At 35.1% G+C, this 21,241-nt stretch overlaps 1 long non-coding RNA gene across 1 annotated transcript; it reads left to right on the top strand.

The window, feature by feature from the left end:
- Positions 1-391: 391 nt before the first annotated feature.
- Positions 392-858, top strand: LOC131656064 (uncharacterized). Its single transcript, XR_009299962.1, has 3 exons — positions 392-458; positions 552-647; positions 733-858. It is a non-coding gene; the product is annotated as an uncharacterized LOC131656064 (long non-coding RNA).
- The last annotated feature ends 20,383 nt before the right edge of the window (positions 859-21,241 follow it).

Genomic DNA, 21,241 nt, shown 5'->3' with positions numbered 1-21,241 from the left:
GATTAGTCGATAGATTCATGTCCACCGGCAATACAGAATGTCTGCATCTTTGGGCGTATAATACCCGACCAGTAGGGTTAGTTTCTCATTCTTTGTTCATCTAATCTCTGTTTCTTTTGTGTATAGCAAAATTTTCATATAACCTATTGTTTTTATTTATAGAGCACACTGGTTGCTGCTTGCTATCAACCCTATAAGGGAAGTCGTGTATTATCTGAATTCGGTAAATGGTGAATGGACCAATTATCCGGCCATGAAGGACATCGTTGATTTGTAAGTGGGATCGTTCTAAATATATATTCGTGTATATTTATATATATATTTACTTATTTGTGGGATTGATCTAAACATATGCTTTTATATATTTGTTAATTAGATCAATACAAGTGTTCCGAAGTCAACGGGACGCACAGGTATCCCGAACTAAATCTAGCAACATTACTTGGATCCAAGTGCAGGTACATTATTTTTCACAATGTTGCTTATAATATATTTATGCTACTTGATAAAACAATGCACAACTATAGAATCTTATTTGTTTTTCTATGTAGTGTCCGCAACAGAAAAACAGTTACGATTGCGGATACTTTGTATTGAGGTTTATGAAAGAAATCCTTCAGGCAAATCAATTAGAGATTCCGCTCACGGTATGAATTTATAACTTAAGATAATTTCATATAATTTATTACATTTAACTAAATGTATCATTCATATTTTGTTTTTGTTTTGTAGTACCTTGACGAATTCCGTGCCGCTGGATACCCGAAACTTAAGTTGGAAGAAATAAAAGAGGATTTGTGTCATTTTTATATTAAGCGCTTTTTCATGTAGGATTTGTGTCGAATTGAAGTACTATAATATAATTGATGTTGTAATGATGTATATATATAATTTTGGATATTATAATGGTATTATATTAGTATATATATATATTGTCTTACTGATGGCTGAAATAATATCGTCGAAAATAAATTACAGGTCGAAAATATTACAGGCTGAAAACATATTACAGGTCGAAAATATTACAGGTCGACTGGGAGGATTAAATTACAGGCTGCACATTAAAATACCTCATTTAGCTACTAAAGCGCTTTCTAAAAAGCGCTCTTAAAGGCCCACATACTAAAGCGCTTCTTTTTAAAAGCGCTGCCAAAGATTAATAAAAAAGCAAAAAAAAAAAAAAAAAGCAACATACTAAAGCGCTTTTGTAAAAGCGCTCTTATAGGGGGGGCTATCAGAGCGCTTTTTCTGGAAAAAGCGCTCTTAAAGCCCACCCTATAAGAGCGCTTTTACAAAAGCGCTTTAGTATGTTGCGTTTTTTTTTTATTTTTTACTCTCACAGGGGGGCCTATCACAGCGCTTTTCTGGAAAAAGCGCACTTAAAGGGGGGCCTACCAGAGCGCTTTTTCCTGAAAAGCGCTCTTAAAGGGGGGCCTACAAGAGCGCTTTTTCCAGAAAAGCGCTCTTATAGGGGGGGCCTACCAGAGCGCTTTTAAAAGCGCTTTCGTAGCCTATGCCAGCGCTGGCTTTGGCAGCGCTTTAAAGCGCTGTTAAAGGCCAAAAAAAGCGCTTTAAAAGCCCTTCCTCGTTGTAGTGGCTAATTCTTCAATTTCGTAAGCATTGTTCGAGAATACTTTCAAGATTCAAAAGGGTCCTTCCCAATGTGGGGACCATTTACCAAGTGCCTGATTCTTTCGATCTACAGGTAAAATAACTTTCCAGACTAAGTCATTATTAACAAAAGTTTTACCTTTCACCTTTTTATTATATGCTCTGGACACTCTTTCCTTTTGCCTTTTTATCATTTCCAGTGCTCGAAGTCTGTCTTCGTCCAAATCTACTAACTCATTCATCATTAACTCCCAGTATACGTTGGGAGGAATGTCTGCTTGTCTTTGTATTCTTACCGATTGCAAACATATCTCAATTGGGAGTACTGCATCATGTCCAAACGTCAACTGGAAAGGAGTTGTATTTGTAGCTTCTTTTGGAGATGTCCGACAAGCCCAGAGTGCTTGATCTAAAGTCTTATGCCAGCTCTTAGGTTTCTTTCCCACATGTTTCTTAATAAGGCCAATTATTATTTTGTTTGCTGCTTCAACCTGTCCATTTGCTTGAGCGTAGTAAGGTGTAGAAGTAAATAACTTGAAACCTATTTCTCTGGCAAAGTCTTGCATTTTTCGTCCAGTAAAGACTGATCCCTGATCAGTTGTTATACTTTCTGGGATTCCAAACCTATATATAATGTGTTTCTGAATAAACTCAATCACAGCCTCTTGATCCACATTTGCCAGTGGTATTGCTTCAACCCATTTTGTGAAATAGTCTATTCCTACCAAAATGTACCTTTGACCTTTAGATGACTTGGGGTGAATTTCTCCAATCAAATCTAATGCCCATCCCCTGAAAGGCCATGGTTTTACTATCGTACTTAATTCGTTTGCTGGAGCATGTTGGATACCTGCATGTTCTTGGCACTCTTGGCACCCTTTCGCAAACTCTATGGAATCCTTTAACATCGAAGGCCAATACATCCCATAACGAAACAAGAGCCATTTCATTTTGTGCCCTGCTTGATGCGCACCACATGCCCCACTATGTACGTTCGACAGAGCCAAATATGCTTCTGCTTCACCGAAGCATTTCAGCAATACCCCTTCAGGAGTTTTCTTGAACAATTCATTTCCCATCAGAAAATATGACAATGCTCTATACTTGATTTTCCTGTCTGTATCCGTCGAAGGGCTTTTTAGGTAGTTAATAATTGGACTCCTCCAATCTGTGTCTGCCAACGAGTCTATATTTAGTACTTCGAATTGTTCTTTGTTGGCATAACCCAATTGTGAGTTCTCTAGATCACTTGGCGAAAGTTTAGTAAACATTGCTCTTCCTCTTACTTCAATCAATTCTTCCAACTTTTCTTTTGATACTTTATATCCTGAAGCTAATTGTGCCAAGTCGTTTGCTTCCTGGTTATTCACCCTTGATACGTGTTTTAATTCCACATATTCGAATTTCTTGAGTAGCCTATTTGCGATGACAAAATACATGATCAAATTCTCTTTGATACACTTGTACTCCTTTGTCAATTGTTTGATGACCAATTCGGAGTCTCCTTTAATTCCGACTCTAGTTGCCCCCAATTCTAACAAAGCCTCAAGTCCAGCAATTAATGCTTCGTATTCAGCTTCATTGTTGGAGCATAATGGACCTTCGATTTTAAACTTGAGCTTTGTTGGAATTCCATCAGGAGAAATTATCAACATTCCAACCCCAGTACCCTCTCTATGCGTTGAACCATCGAAGTATAACTTCCAAGGTTTTAAGTCCACATAATGCTGATGATTCTCAACCACCGCATGGTCGACAATGAAGTCTGACACAATCTGACCTTTCATTGCCTTGAGAGGCTGAAATATTAATGAATATTCAGTAAGGGCCAAAGCCCACTTGCCAATTCGACTATGTAGTATTGGCTTAGATAACATATGTTTAATAACATCACAATGAGATGAAACGTATACATCAACTGGCTTTATATAATACTTAAGTTTGATACAGGAGAAATACAAACAAAGGCAGAGTTTTTCTATATCAGTATATCTAGTCTCTGCATCATTGAGTACTCTACTTAAGTAATAAATGGCTCTCTCGATGCCATTCTCATCTTCCTGGGCCAGCATGCTGCCTATTGTTTTATCTGACGCTGAAATGTATAGGCGCATGTGCTTCTTCCCATTTGGGGGAGACAGAATTGGTGGACAAGTCAAGTATTGCTTTATCTGATCGAAAGCTTCTTGATGTTCAGCACGCCATTCGAATTTTCCTTGCTTAAGCCGAAGTAGAGGTGAGAAAGCTTGCGTGCGTCCACTCAAGTTAGAGATAAATCTCCTTAAGAAATTTATCTTACCCAATAATGATTGTAGTTCTTTCTTCGTGGATGGGGACTTGGTTTCCCTAATGGCTTTCGTCTTATTCTGGTTAATTTCTATCCCTTTTTTGTGGACTACGAACCCCAAGAAATCACCTGCCTGCACAAAGAAAGCACATTTAAGGGGGTTCATCTTCAAGCCATATTTCCTCATTCTTTCGAATGATTGGCTCAGATGATCGAGATGACTCATACCCGAGGTAGATTTTACCACAATGTCATCTATATACACTTGCATGAATGTTTCTATAAAGTCATGAAATATAGAATTCATTGCTCTTTGATAAGTTGCCCCAGCGTTTTTCAAACCAAAAGGCATCACAACCCATTCGTAAGTGCCTATTGCCCCTGGGCAACGAAATGCTGTCTTGGATACATCATCTTCTGCTATAAAAATTTGATTATATCCCGAATATCCATCCAACATGCTCAAATACTCAAAACCTGCGGCTGAGTCTACTAGCATTTCTGTTACAAGCATGGGATACTCGTCTTTAGGAGTAGCTGCATTAAGGTCACGAAAGTCTATGCATACTCTTAATGAGCCATTCTTTTTAATTACAGGTACTATATTAGCAATCCACTCAACATACCTTGTAGTTTGGATAAATTTGCAACGTAAGAGTCTTTCGACCTCTGCTTTAATCTTCGAGTGAATCTCTGGCGCGAATCTTCTGGGAGTTTGCTTTATGGGCTTCTTCCATTCTTTTATTGGTAATTTTAGTTCGACTAAATCCCTTCCTAGACCAGGCATCTCATCATAGTCCCAAGCAAAACAATCTCTGTTTTCTTTCAGCATTTTGATGACCGTTGCTTTCAATTCTGGTTCTAGTTTCGCGCTGATATATGTTATCCTTTTTTTATCATTGTCTCCAAGATTTACTTCTTCAAGTGGATCTTGGGCCAACATCTTTATGTTCGACGCCATTGGGTCTTTTTCGAATCCCAAAGGTTCCTCGTCGTATATTGCATCCAACCTTTGGTTTGGTTCTTCTCTTATGATCTCTTCGTCTGGAGCCGTGTGTTCAGGGAGTTCGAAACTCGTACGTATCTCCAATTCTGTTATTCCTTCTTTGGTTAGAACTGCATCTATCTTTGTATTTGATAGTTCGGCTTCGAGAGCCTCCTTCCTTTTGTTCTCGGCCACATAGGCCGAAATCTTTTCGAAGAACGAAGACTCAGACATGATTAATGTCATCGTCCCAGCCTGTTGGCCGTACTGTCGGATAATTCTCCAATGGTGCTGTATCCGGTGGACCATCCATGATCTCTCTATCCCATTGGAATCCATTTGGGTGTAAAGTTAAATAGTACAATGCATTTTTATTTGGGGTATACATCTCTTCTGCAGCATGACAAGGGCCTATGTTTGCCAGGTTCCTATCGAAGTTGGTTTTGTTCACCTGGTTAACTTCAGCCATGTAGTAACTCTGATCACCTTCGATATTCTCCACTATACCATCTTCTCTCCAAATTGTCACCCTCTGATGCATTGTTGAGGGCACAGCTGCTACCCCATGAATCCATTCCCTACCAAGCAAAAGGTTGTAGTTTGCTTTTGCTGGTATAACCATGAACATGGTTGGCCTGGTAACTGAGCCTACTGTCAAATTGACCTGAACGACTCCCAGTGTTTGTCCTATTTTGCCTTCGTAGTTAGATAAAACCATGTTATGTGGCCTTATATCCGTATCGAACATACCTATTCTTTTTAGCATGTATTGAGGCATTAGGTTCACTGCTGCTCCCCCATCAACTAGGACTTATTAATGCCAACGTTCTCAATCTTAGCCCTGATATAGAGTGGCTTCAAATGATTTCGCATACCCTCATCAGGCCTTTCGAAGAAAGCATTCTGTTCTTCTACTGCACCATTATTCAGCACATAGTAACACACAGGTCTGTGTTTTGTCATTTCTTCGATATCAGCCTCTTCACAGTCTTCCACTTCAGTTTCCTGATTAAACTCGTGAGGGAGTACGGAAACAACATTGCAATTCAAGTTTATAGATGACACTCCATCAGAATCAAAATCATTTGTCATTCTATCCTCTTCTTTCCAGGAATTTGAACGCATCTTTTCTTCTTCATCCAAGAGTTTTTCAGCTTCGAATAATCTGCGTTCCACCGGAGGTTTGTTTGACTTTGCCCCCTGGTATGGGACTTGGTTGCTACTAGATTCTCCAGCTTCTCTTGGCCTGTATTCCTTCTGAGCCTTTTTTATTCTCTGATGCCTTCTCCACTGGGACCGAGACATAGGATTTTTTCCTTTATAATTCTCCAATCGATACACCTCTCGATTTGGTCTTTGAAATTGTTTCCTATATGCCATTGCAGTTCTAACACCTTGGTCCCAACTTCGCCATTTGTTGGTTCTTGCATCAGCTTGCACCCACCTATCCCTTGGCGCATCTGCAGGGATTTTGAAAGTTACCCTTCGAGCTCTGGGGTGTGGGCTATCAGGCCTCTTTGTTGGAGTCCATATGTCGAAACCGTACAGGTTAGGACGCAACCCCTGAGTTTCTCGACTCATGTAGCAGTACACACGTTCGAATGATCGTGCTAGCATTTCATCATAGACTGCCCCACATCTTGGGCACAGAGCAACTTCAGTGTTTTCTTTATGGCATCTGACCAAAAATCCTACCAAGCTTTCCTCCATCTTTGGGTACAGTTGTAGTAGGGGATTTGGCTCTCTTCCTGGGTGTTCCCATCTTTCGCGTCGAACCCTTTCGAAGTTGGCTTCGACCCTTCGATTCAGCATGATCGAACACCTTGGACACATCCATTGCTTACCACCATTTCTCTCGTGGCAATTCCAGAGATATTCTTTGAGGCTTTCGGTTCTTGGGGGAACTTCGATGCCCCCATTTTGCCTCGTCAGTCATGTCTCTAATTCGCCAAATTCAGTGACTGGTCGTCTGGCGCTGACCATGTTAACCGCTGCTGGAGGAACTTCAGAGATCTGGATTTTCTGGAGTTTCATCCTGAGGTCTTCAGTGGCCTCACTGTTTTCTTCCTTCGATGCTTCAGTTATTTCTGTCTTGGAAGATTCTTCAACAACAGTGTTGAAGACTATGTCACCTTTTAGGCTTTCAGTAGCCTGCTTTCCATTGAACATTGCTTTAGTTTCCACAACTTCAACTTCAGATGCCTCCACCATGTTGATATCTTCTACCTCACAGAGGCTAGCGTCAGCAATGTTCAGGGGATTGGTATCGACCCTCATATGACTCTTGGTCTTGTCAGCAAACCTCAACCTTCCATCATTGAGAGCATTTTGAATTAGATCCCTGAAAAGAAAACATTGAGAAGTTTTATGGCCTAAAAACCCATGATATTTACAAAAACCTCTTTTCTTCTGTTGTTCCAACGGAGGAATTTTTGAATTTGGAGGTAGTATCATTTGGCCATCCTTTACCAATAAATCAAATATTTCATCACACTTGGTAATGTCGAATGTATAAGTTTCCTTAGGGAACCTATCATTCTTATCGTTTTCTACTGGGTTTTTTCCATTTGCAGGATTTAGCAATTTGCAGGCGTAAGGTGGCGCTTCTTTCAATTCAGCCAAGTCTATTTCGACTTCTTCAGGGCTATATGAGTCATTGAAAGACTCATCATCAGCGTCCTCGGCTTCGACGTACGCTACTCTTTCTTTCTTATAACTTTTATTCGCCCTAACTTTTTCTGCCTTCAGGCGTTCGACTTGTCGAACCCTGTCTGCTAATTGGGCCATGTCCCTAAGGTATTGGGTATCTAGTTTCTTTCTTATTGAATAATCTAGACCACCTGCAGCCATTTCGACAAGTTCATGCTCTGGGACTGTTGTAAAACACCTTGATTTCAACAAACGGAACCTATTCAAATAATCATCAATTGTTTCTGTGAATTTTCTTTTAACACTGGCCAATTCTTTCAAACTTATCTTAGTTTGACCCATGTAGAATTGCTCATGGAAAAGCCTTTCCAAGTATGCCCATGTATCTATCGAATTTGGTGGCAAAGTAGTAAACCAAATGAAGGCATTCTTTGTCAGCGAACTAGGGAAATATTTGATCCTTAAATCCTCGTTTCCCGCTAAGTCTCCTGCTTCTGTCAAATATCTAGCAATATGTTCCACCGTTGACTCATTAGTTTCGCCTGAAAATTTTGTAAATTTGGGTACCTTAGTGCCCCTAGGCAATTCTGTCTGCATGATATAATCTGATATAGGGGATGTATAGTTTGGACGTCTAAGTCCAGTACTAAGGCCATTATTGGCCATAACCCTTTCTATCATGGCAGTTAAGTTATTTTCTGTAGCCAGATTTTCTCTTCTGACTCTTTGAACAACCTCATCTGGGTGTTCGTTCCTACCCACAATCCTTAATCTGGGTCGCTCCTCCTCCGTTTCCTGTCGAACGGGGACGGCTCTTTGATTTGAAGCTTCTAAGTTAATTACTGGAGTTCCTTCGAACATCTCTGTTCTTCGTGAGGGGCCTACATCCCTAGTGGCTGTCCTAGATGACGGAACTATATCTTGTACACGTTCCAAAATGGGCCTCTCTTCTTGATTCGAAGGCTGTTTGTCTTTCCTTTTAGGTGGTGTTACTCCCATGAATTCCGCCATTCGATTCATTTGAGATGATATCTTTTGGAAAGTCTCCATGTTTTCTCTATTTGTAGTAGTAACATTTGCCATTAGTGGGCTTAAAACTGAAGTCAATTCTCTGGCCAAAACCCCTACCATATCATGGTTGCTTGCATCCATTTCTTGTCGAAATGCTGCTTGGTTATTTGTGGTAAAGTGGGGCACCTGGGTAGAAAAACTAGTGTTATGGGCACTTCGACCCACTGAACTAACATTCGGTGAAAATGTCGCATTGTTAGTTGGGGCATATATAGATCCTGCCCCTCGTACGCCTGTTCCATATGGGTATGGCATTCCATATGAACTATTTGGTCTCCATTCGAAAGCAGAATTCGTGCCTTGACCAGACAAATTATTTGCAGCATTTGTCGAGGCAAACAATACGTCCTCTGCGCTTGTGGATGAGGGTGCGGTTGTCGACACTGAAACTGGAATAGTCCCTGAAGGCCCTGTATTATTTTCAGGCAAAGCCTGGGAATTATCTGCAGGTCTCGATCCATTTGGACCCGTTGCATCTCGTGTTCCTTGAGTAGAAGTCGAATTTGCCGCTCCTGATCCTGAACCTTGTGGGGGATCTCGATCACCCCCTGCACTGGCCGTAACGACCATTTTCTTGTTGTACCTTCGTTTGGGAATCGGTTGTGCACTGTTCTTTAATTTACCGTTCCTAAGGTTCATACAAGATCTTGATATTGTCTAGACAAAAATAAAGCAATTGATTAAAACAATCTGTCTTTGACACTGTCCCACTGGGCGTGCCAATTTGTTTACGGTGATTTCCGGTAAACAACCGCTAGTCTTCCAAACTATAATAAATATGATTTGGTTACTCGCAGGATCGACTAGATTGATCCTAGGACACATAGTCAAGAAGATTGTTATCAATGTTCATTCGAACCATATTCATGATTTGTCTTCTTCAATAAGCGTTGTTCGATTAAAGAACAAATAGTCTTGATAATCACTTTGTTATATATAAATGTGACTTCAACGAAAAGATAAGTAACATAACATATGAAATTAAAAGGACTATTAAAACGTAAAGAATCTTAAACTGCAGAAACGTTAAAGACTTTGAAAGTAAATAACATGAAAGTAATTCGAAAGTAAATGACATTAAAGTAAAGATACAGAAATGTAAATGGCAAGAAGTAAACGAAATGCAGTAATTCTGGAAGATATTTGAAAACAAAAGATAATACACATGTATTAAAGTGGTGGTGTCATACGTACATTTTCTCAGCGAACTCTTTCTCTTAACGCTTGATACTTGAGTAAATATGTGAGTGATTTGTACAAAATGAACACACAGAATCCTAACATTAAGACTCCTATTTATACTAGTTTCGACCTTAACGGTCCTACACTAATCTGCTGCCACGTTTCTCATAAGAACTTCTAGCGACGCCATCTGTTACTTGGACAGTTACGAAACCGTCTTCGAATTTCAAATCTTCCCGCCTGAGTCCGTCTTCGACGCGTGGCAGTGTATTAAAACACTACGAAAACACGCTAAGTAGTAATACTTGAATATATTTATAAATTTTGTCTAAGTCCCCGAAGACACATACTTTTCACTAGCTTTCAGTATTCATTATCTTCATAGCGAACTTAGAAATCTTTATTCTCGAAGCATGACCATCAGTAGCCATTCTTTTATTTTTAAGGGATGGCTATCAGTAACCATCTTTCCTTCGATTTTCTACTTCTTCGAAGGACAAATACTACAAAACGAAATCTTCAGCTAACACCTTCATAAGAATTATGAGTTAGTTCGGAGCCATATCCTTTTCTGAGCTTGAGATTCTACCAACCTCACGAATTAGCTTTTGATTTTACACATAATGGAGGTAGCGGATATTGGAATTTTAAGGCTATAAGTGCCTCATCGACAAGAATGTCTCACGTTGTTAGTAGTACCCTCTCATTTCGAACATGTTTATATTAATTTGTCTCATTTATAATAAAGAAACTAACAGCTACCCTCTCATTTCGAACATGTTTATATTAAGTGACATTGGTCAGGTCACTTTTCTTCCATCTTTATCTCTTGACTTTGTCCTTTTAGTTTTCAATTGTCTATTCAATCTAACTGAATATTTCTTAAAGCACTCTTATGCCTCTCTGAATCAACCCTATTATTTAAGTTAGGGGGTTTAGAGATGCATATTTGAACCTGATTTAAGTATATATTTGACGCGGACAGAACTCCTCATACTTCATTTTCATTCAACTCTTTCTATCTCATTCACAAAATCTCTGAATCCTTCATTTTGAGCTAGTTATTGAAGCAAGTTTTGTGATACTTCGAGATGTTACCGAAACAAGTGTTTCCTCTACTCATCTCAACAAGTTTTCGAAAGCTTCGATTTTGAGTAAGTTTCTCTGAATCATTTGTTGTACATTGTATGTATGTAATAAGTAGTTTACTATAATTTAAAATCATTAGATAAAAACTTAATTGAAAAACTAGTGGGATACATGTCCGTTCACACGGGTACTGGTGTGGTACGCTGTAATGACACCATTTTTAATGGTTATTGAAAAAAATTAATTGAATGCATAATTAATGAAAAATATTTTTTGATCAGTAACTTTATGTTTCCGATAATATTCAATATTTTGTTCAGTAACTTCATGCTCCCGTTAATATTTAATATTTTGATCAATATCTTCACGTTCCCGTTAATATTCAATATTTTGATCAGTAATTTCATGTTTCTGTTATTATATTTTAGAACTCAAGAATGCTTTGCATTCTTTCAACGGATTTTCATTACCAATACACTTTGTGTAATGTGTTCAATACAATTACAATCACAGATGAGGTATTTAACTTGTACAACGCTATTGGTCAAAAACTAACAAAATCTACCAATGACTAATTGCTTAATAACAGTCCAAGTCAGCCTAACAAGTAGCAACATCTGGCATACACATATGATATAGTGAAAATGTAAATATATCAAATATACACCTAATACTCTCCCACAAGCTCAAGATGGTGAATGTAGCACAAATTTGAGCTTGTTTCTTAAATCCTGGAAGGTAATGCTTGGCAAGGGCCTTGGTCATAGTGTCTGCAAGCTGAGCTGAAGCTGACACATGTTGTATCTTGAGCTTGTTTGCCATTACTCTCTCTCTCTCTCTCTCTCTCTCTCTCTCTCTCTCTCTCTCTAACAAAGTGGACATCCAGCTATATATCCTTTGTTCTAGCATGTAAGATTGGATTATGTGAAAGTAGAACAACACTGACATTATCACAAAGTAGTGTAGATGAGAAATATTTGATTTTCAGTTCAGTAAGTAAGGATTCGAGCCAGAGTACCTCTACAGTAGTATGTGCCAAAGTGCTATATTCTGCTTATGCACTGGACTTAGCAACAAGTGTCTATTTCTTTGAGCTCCATGAAATCAAATTAGGACCAATGAAGATACAAGTGCCTGAAGTTGATCTTCTATCAACTGGGTCATTAGCCCAATCAAAATCACTGTAGGCTCTGAGAGACAAAGATTGACTTGGAGTTGCTGGAGATAAAAGCAAACCCATTGTAGCAGAGCCACTTAGATAGCGCTAGATCCTCTTTACTATGCTCCAATGAATTTGCAAAGGAGTAGCCATGAATTGACATACCTTATTAACACAATAAGCTATATATGGTCTAGTAAGTGTAATATATTGTAAAGCTCCCACAACAGATTTGTAAATGTGAGGCTCTTCCAAGAAGTCAGTACCAAACTTACTTGGTTTGCAATGATTGGGCATAGGCACAGATACTCCATTTGTAATTCCCATACTTACTCTAGAGAGCAGATCATTGATGTATTTTGTTTGTGTTAGCACAAGAGAGCCATTGCTTTGATAATAAACCTCCAGACCTAGAAAATATCCAGGCTTACCAAGCTTCTTTGAAGCAAACTGATCATGAAGTTGGTTGATCAACTTGTGAATCAAATGTACAGATGATCCTATGACCAGAATGTCATCAACATACACCAGAACATAAAGGGTAACACCTTGATGATTGTAGATGAAGAATGAATGATCACACCTGCTTGCAATAAAACCAAAATGAAAGAGTGTTTGATGTAGTTTTTCGTACCAGGACATAGGTGTCTGCTTTAGCCCATACAAAGCTCTATTCAATTTACAAACCAAAGCTTTATTTTCATTTTCAAAGTCAGGTGGCTGTTGCATATAGATTTCTTCATGTAGAACTCCATTGAGGAATGCATTATTTATGTCTATTTGTTGCACATCCCAACTATAGGTTAGGGCTAAGGTGAGGTTAGGGCTAAGGCATTATTTTTCTCTTTCATCACTTTCTCACTTCTTTCTTCCACAAAAAAATCTATTATTGATCTATATATTTTTATATAGGAAACATAGTATTTATGATCCAAATATTTTTTATTCAAAAATGGTATACGGGAAAAATTTATTCAAAAAATCTATTATTGATCTAAATATTTTTATATACGAAAGTTTAATATTGATCCAGTTTTTTTTTTGTAAATGATACTTAAACAAAAATAATATTTGTATACGGAAAAAATCTATTATTTACAAAAAAATGGTATTTGTGATCCAAATATTTTTATTTTAAAATGGTATACGGGAAAAAATTTACTATTGATTTAAATATTTTTATATACGAAATTTACTATTGATCCAAATATTTTTGTAAATGATACCTAAACAAAAATGAAGTCTGTATACGGGGAAAAAATTTAATATTGATCTAAATATTTTTATATATGAGAAATGGTATTTATGATCAAATATTTTTGATCCAAAAATGACATACGGAAAAAAAAATTATTATTGATCAAAATATTTGTATATATGAAAATTTAATATTGATCCAAATATTTTTGTAAATGATATCTAAACAAAAATAATATTTGTATACGGAAAAAAAATCTATTATTGTTCGAAATATTTTTATATACGAAAATTTAATATTGATCCAAATGTTTTTGTAAATGATATCTAAACAAAAATAATATTTGTACACGGAAAAAAATCTATTATTTACGAAAAATAGTATTTATGATCCAAATATTTTTTATTCAGGTATATGGGAAAAAATTTACTATTGATCTAAATATTTTTATATACGAAATTTATTATTAATTCAAATATTTTTGCAAATGATACCTAAACAAAAATGAAGTTTGTATATAGGAATAAAAACTATTATTGATCTAAATATTTTTATATACTAGAAATGGTATTTATGATTAAATATTTTTTATCCAAAAATGGTATATGGGAAAAAATCCATTATTGATCTATATATTTTTTATATACGAAAATTTAATATTGATCCAAATATTTTTGTAAATGATACCTAAACAAAAATAATATTTATATACGGAAAAAATATATTATTTACGAAAAATGGTATTTATGATCCAAATATTTTTTATTCAAAAATGATATACAGGAAAAAATCTACTATTGATCTAAATATTTTTATATACGAAATTTACTATTGATCCAAATATTTTTGTAAATGATACCTAAACAAAAATGAAGTCTGTATACGGGGAAAAAATTATTATTGATTTAAATATTTTTATATACCATAAATGGTATTTATGATCAAATATTTTTGATCCAAAAATGGTATACGTGAAAAATTATATTATTGATCTAAATATTTTTATACGAAATAATCAATTAGTTATCTAAATATATTTTTCTTTCTTAACATTTTATTTAAAATAAATGATGTATCCAAATGCGTGTAACAGAACAGAACCCGTGCGTATACACGGGTTTGTTACTAGTTTACTGGTAAGAGTTTTCCCCTCAGCACAACCCTAATTTCTTTTCTCTTAGTCTCTCACTTTGTCTTCCTTCTTCTCTTGTCTCCGCCACCTTTGTGTAATGGTATCTCTATTTGCCCTTTGTGTTTCAGATTTGCCTCTTTTTCTTGTCATCGTCTTATCACTATTTTCCTTCTTCATCATCTTTTCATTTTAATTTTTCTTTCGTAAATAATTTATTTTCAAGTGCCAAGACTTGAAGCTACAAGATGTGGTTCTTCTTTGATGACCTTAAATCTTACAAAAGGTTAGTTTTTGTTGATTTTTAACTTTTAAGGGTTGTTATTTAGTTTTTTTCTCTATAAGTGATCTAGATCCAGGGTTTGCATTTGAGTTTTGTGAACTTTAATATTAAGTGAGATTTGTTTTTATTTTAGTTGTGCTTTGATTTAGAGGTTCAACAAAAAGATGTAATGAAGAATGATTCTTCTTTTAAGGTATTAGTTGTTAAGGCTTTGACATTAGCCTTTGGTTTTTATCTTTTGTAAGGTTTTGATTATTCTCTCATAGTTGTTTTCTAATTTGCATATACTTGTTGCAGCTTTGAAAGATCACTGAAGTGTTCTGAAATTATAGGTCTTGAAAAGGTAACCCTCTAAACAACAAATATATTGTTAAAAATTTAATGTGAGGAATTATTCTAACTACATAGTTTTTGAAGATTTTTCCTATTCCTCTTTTTGATTAGTTGTTGAAGATTTTTCCTATTTCTCTTTTTGATTGGTGTAGAGTGTATTTTCTTTTGCTTGTTTAGAAAGCTGGTTTAATATCATAATATCATAGTTTGACTATTGGCTTGTTGTTTATATACAGGCAAAACTTGTTTATAATATGGAAGATCTTCTGGTTGAGAGCTACACTATCTCAAGGGTTCAGGTTGAAGTCACAGTAACGAAGCCCTAACTTTTATACAGGTAAAGCTAACTTTTATAATTCAAGTAAAGCTAACTTTCATACAAGCCGAGCCTGTTAACTGTGATTATTATTTTCATTATTTCTGTTTCTCATGCTTTCTTATTTGTGATTATCTATGATGGGTCAGGTGTGAATTGTCTTTCCAGCAATAGGGTTTTTAGCAGTTATCTTTGAGCATTTCATAACTATACTAGTGGTATAGACCAACATTATTCCACTATAAGTTTTTTAGTTTCATTGTTTATTATCACGTTCATATTATATATATGAATGGTTTCTTATGCTGGTTAATTTTATGGTCTTTATAGTACTTTTCCTACAATTTGCTTTGCAGAAGTATATAATGGCTCTCTTATTAGTTATTTCAAAGAATGGGTCCTAAAGATTAAGAAATCATTAGAAATATTTTCCATCACTGTGTTGTTCAAGTTAATTCTACTCTCTCCTCCGTTTAATACCCCTTTTAACGTTTTTTCCTTATTTTAATGAATTATAAATTTTTCCTGATAAATCATTCTTTTTTTTATGTGTTATTGGATGATTTATGAGAATTTATGATTTTTTATGTTGTTCAGGCAAATCAAATATTTACTCCCTCCGTTTTTTTATTATAAGTCGTTTTAGACTTTTCACACAGTTTAAGAAAAATAATAATTATTGTATGAAAATGAGAAATTATGAAAGTTTTTACAAAATTATCCTTCATTAATAACATATGGAAGATAAATTTATATAATTGAAAGGAGAGAGAATAATAAATATTCAAGGATATAATAGGAAAAGTAGCATTAATTATTCATTGGAATTGAAAAGCGACTTATATTTAAATACAATTTTTTTTTCCAAAACGACTTATAATAAAAAACGGAGGCGGGAGTATCATTTATTTAATATTAATTTATCATTAATAGAATTGTTTTTCTTGTTGACAAAATCATTATTGGAATTGTAATTATTGTTAGTATTTATGAGTTTTGTTTAACTTTTGAATATTTATTGGATTTTTTAAAATTTCACTAAAGGTTGACTTAAACTTCTTGTCTAAAGGTTTGTTGCAATGAAAAAAGAGAGTAAGTTTTTGAAAAAAAATAGTTCCGTAAGTTTTTGTAATTCTCTAATAACTTATAAGTTTTTGTTTCAATGACTGGTGCTAGATTCAAATATGTTTTAGTTAATTCTCAATTTGTATTGGTTTTGATTTTGTATTTATTTTATTAAATTTGTGATTTATGTATGGTAGGGTAATGATTTAGTTTCATTTGTAATGTTATTTAATATTGCTTTTGGATGATTTAGTTTTCAATATCATGAAAATATTCATCTATTTTATTTGATTTTGAGCAAATAATTATCACTTATCCAAATAATCAATAGTTCTTTTTATAAAAAACCAGTTAATTTTTCCATTTTTAAAATTAAAATAAAATTTATATTGGGTTTTAATTGGGCTTGAAATTTTAGAGGTCCATTTATTTTTTTTAAAAAAAGAATTTAGAAAAATAGAAAAAAAATCTATTGGATTTACTACTTGGGCTGGATTTTGGATTGGGCCCAACCGCAAATGAAATCCGAAATAAACCGATCCAGATACTCAAACCTAAAAACCGATTGTTAATCTGGTCGGAATTGGGCCAGAATATGTTACCCGAGGGTTGGGCCAGATTGAGGATTTGGACCCGAACTGATGTCCACCCCTACTCAAGAGAGGAATTAGAGTACTATTTTTTAACATACCATTAGTCAAATGAATTTTTTTTTGACAAGAGACTTAATATTCAATAAGAACTCAACGAAATTGTTATCATCTCTGTGAGCATGTTTACAAATTTGAAAACTTTAAATTATATAAATTATAATTAGTGACGCACATTATTCCTGAAAAATTAGTTTTAACCCGCAAAATTATTATTAATTAATTATTATTATAATAGAATATTTTAAATTATTGTATCTTAAATTAAAAACGGTTCTAAATTAGCTAGTTTTTTAAAAAGATTTTAAAGATGTTAAATACAATTAATTATAATTTTTAGTGATCATAATAGAATTTGACTTTTGATTGAAAATTAAGTGTTTTATGATAATAAGTGAATTAATTAATTTTGAATTCTATAAATAATATGGAAGAAAAAAAAGCCAAAAATATATTTTGTTGAGTTTTTATGGCTTTTTTGGTTTTACGAGTACATAGTGCAATTAAAATTTTAAATAAAAATACAAATATGCTTACACTATGTACTCGTGTGAAATATATGATTCATTGCTTTACACTCATTTATATTTTAATTTTTTTATAAATATTTTTTGGCTTTTTTTTCTTCCCTATCAAAATTAACAAAATTACATAAATAAAATGTAATAACAAAATTACCATAAATCCAAGAGTACCCAAGAGGACCTTATGACACCTCTCTTTTGATATATTACGACATCCATGTCACTCCGCATGTTTAGGAAGGAGATGTATTTTTGTTTACACATTAATATTAACTTTTATTTTTAATAACCAACATTGATACTAATTTTTATTTTTACAGGAAACGTCAGTTATAAAGTCCGTGAACCACGCGTGAAAAATATTTTATCTTGTTTAGCCCGGGGAGGATTGGTTCAGGGAGGCCATCCTTGGCTCTAGACTTGTCGGACTATGTTGTTTCGGTTAGGGGGCTATCGTCCACGATATAGAGGGGGCATTTTGCGAGAGATGGTGAAATTCTCTGGTACAAGCATAACATATGCTAACACAACTGTCTTACATGATGTCAAGATAGATGTTACAACATCTAGAAACAAACCAGTTTCATCAGACTAAATTTAATACTGAAACATAAAATTATAGAATGATAAATAACACATAGAGACGTTAACCCAGTTCAGTGAAAATAACACATAATTTGGAGGTCACCAAGTTAGGAAGTAAGTCTACTATCAATAGTATTAGTTCAAAGCTAAACAGTCTCAGTTTACAACTTCTCGCCAAATCACTACCCAACGCTACTTCTACCTAGACGTTGACAAATAGACCTGGGAAGTCGACACACCACAACCTAAATCACCGCAGTGATATCTAACAACCCCAGTCCAGTGACTGTATAAAAAATAAACCAATTTAGAAGATCACACTTCCAATACAAGAACTATACTCTTTTGCTTAAAAGCTTTAAGAGTGAGAACAAATAACTCAACTCATTACTGAAGAGCTTCTGAATGAGAAAAAACAACTTGAAAAATAGTCGAGCAACATACAGTCTGCCACACAGTATCAAAAGATACATGGGAGACTTGAAACACAAGAGACTATCAAAATCTAAGATTTCTAACCTTCTACTAATTTTACAATTATGAAATTTTAGTTACATTAGGTCTAGGGATCTCTTTAAATAGTCTTCAGCAATCCATATGCTTCGAGACACTTTACTTGATCCACAAGCTAAGAGTTGCAACAAATCTGCAGAGAAATCTTTTTGAATCTTGAAAATAAATATTGTTTCAATCTTCTAATTTTAGAAACTTTAATTCTGGTGGAGATTTGATTCCTTTGTTCTAGATTAAATATTCTTGACCGACGTAAATCACTGAAATATATCGAAAGGAAACATCACAGAATAAATTAAAAATAAATCAAATTTGTCAAGATTCCAAACAGCTTGTGCATATCTTCTGATACAGGATGTCACGACATCATACATGACATATGTTTTTTCCTATAAGCTCACACTCATTTGTAACAAGAGATCAAGATGTTATGACATATTGCTTAACGTCCTTCAGACAGCGTGTTTTAGCAAAATTCTGCCAACTCCAAAAAGAAGGAGCTAACAGATGGCACAAGGAAACCTCATCTTTTCACTTTCCTGTTGGGGAAATGACGATCACATTAGATGACGTTGCATGCCTGTTACACCTTTCTATTATAGGGAGGTTTCTTAACCACTCTCAGATCAATCGTAATGATGCGATTGAATGGATGGTCGAATGTCTAGGAGCTGAATTATAACACGCTTATGACCAGTGTGCCTCAACTAATGGAGCTCATGTCAAGTTCTCCTTCCCGGTGGCACTATTTGAAGAGCACATGAATGCGTCAGAAGCATTCGCGAGCGAGGACAATGATTTTTAAGTACAATACCATTGTGTTTGTGCTTTACGGCGTTACTTCATTTTCTTGGTTGACTCGTCCATTTTTGTGGACAAAAGTGCAACCTACCTGGATGTTGCATACCTATAGTACTTCTTTGATTTGGATTCAGTTAGCGAGTAGAACTGAGGGCCGACTGTTTGATATACCTATACCAAAAGCTGAATGAAGCTTCTAACTAGAGGACAAGAAAGTTGACAGGCTCTTGTACACTGCTAACAGTACTTTTCATTCAAACTATTAATTTTAATTTGGTTTTAATAGTTTGTTCTTACACAGCTCTTATTCGTTTTTTAGTGATGAATCATTTCCCACTTCCACCATATTCATGAGTTCTACATTGATGAGGAGTATCGTGAAGAGTTACCGCAGGCTGCCATGTATCTCTTACAAAAAAGGGAATAATGTTGTGCCGTCGTTTCAGGTGTATCTTATCGGACCATTCATGATGACAAAAACAGGATGCCTTACGGGGATCACAGGGAGATGGTCCCTTTCGACCCCATCTCATTATACTCATAGTGGTTGACATGTGGGAGTAATATTATGGCTAGGTATCTTCCTAAGCGATGCATGCGACACTTTGGTTATGTGTAGACCATCCCCAGATCTACCTTTCAGGCTGCTCCTGACAATATTGTCCATCGTGATCTCGATGACATCTTTCAGGATTGAAGCAACATATGATGCTAAAGAAGTATCAGATGATGTCACCATCGAGTAGTTGACATTGTGTGGAGAGATACATGACATGGTTCTACAAAGTGTCACACCCTATCATGACACCATACGCTCCCGGTCGTCCACAAATGCCAGCTCATGAGGAGATCTTGGAGAACCAGCAGACCCATGATGATCATGCCACTGATGTCTTGCCGATTTGTCAGCGTATACAATTGCTTGGGCAAAAAGCTTTAGACTTACGTGTGATTGAGAGAAGACAGTTTTGAAGCGGTGACCATCGTAGAAAGGATGGTTAGGGAGGCATCGAGTGTTGTGGGATACATAAGGTAGATAAGGGGTCAGGGAGTTAGGATAAGACATGTGCAGTAGGCTATTCCTTTCTTTTTTTATTTGTCGATGAATTAATATTACATTCCGTACTTTCTGAACAACATTTGTATTATTATTGGCTATATCAGAATAATATTACCTATCTTCATTGTGTTTGTTTTATTGTTTTCTGTTTGCGTGTTTATTAACGGCTTAACCAAATTACAAATCAAATCGACATTGATTCTTTTAAAAAAAAGAGTCAAAAATAATTATGTTTATGCCAACCATTCTTTCCAACCATGTTTTCGGATATGCATATCCAAACGAATTTTCTAAATTTTTTTGTGGTTCGTTTGAAGATGCATCTCTGAAGGACAATTTAGGATTTTCATAGGTGTTTTTCACCCCATAAAGATGCATTAAATAATTCCCATTTAATTTATGTTAGTTATTTTAACTTGAAGTCTAAATTGACACATAATTTTCACTCCTGATTCTATTGTTATATATGATTGAATTATGAAGCAGATAATTGGTGTATGAGTCACATAGATTTTATTACATTCACACTTCACCTACAATTGTTTTCACTCATACTATAAAATTTTCAAATTTTTTCAATGCCGATTAGGTCATCAAAGTCTAAAAAAATCCAAAATTATAATTCCTCACTTGTCTCATTTGTAATTTTTAGATTATGAATCATGATAGCTTTGGAAGCATGTTCGGTCTTTCTTCCTTAATAGTATCAGAAATAAGCTAATTATCTTATTTTTTTATGTCGTTCATTTTG

The sequence above is a fragment of the Vicia villosa genome, linkage group LG3 (assembly GCF_029867415.1).
Source record: "Vicia villosa cultivar HV-30 ecotype Madison, WI linkage group LG3, Vvil1.0, whole genome shotgun sequence".
Classification (NCBI taxonomy): Eukaryota; Viridiplantae; Streptophyta; class Magnoliopsida; order Fabales; family Fabaceae; genus Vicia; species Vicia villosa.
This window is presented reverse-complemented; position numbering and strand designations above follow the sequence as displayed.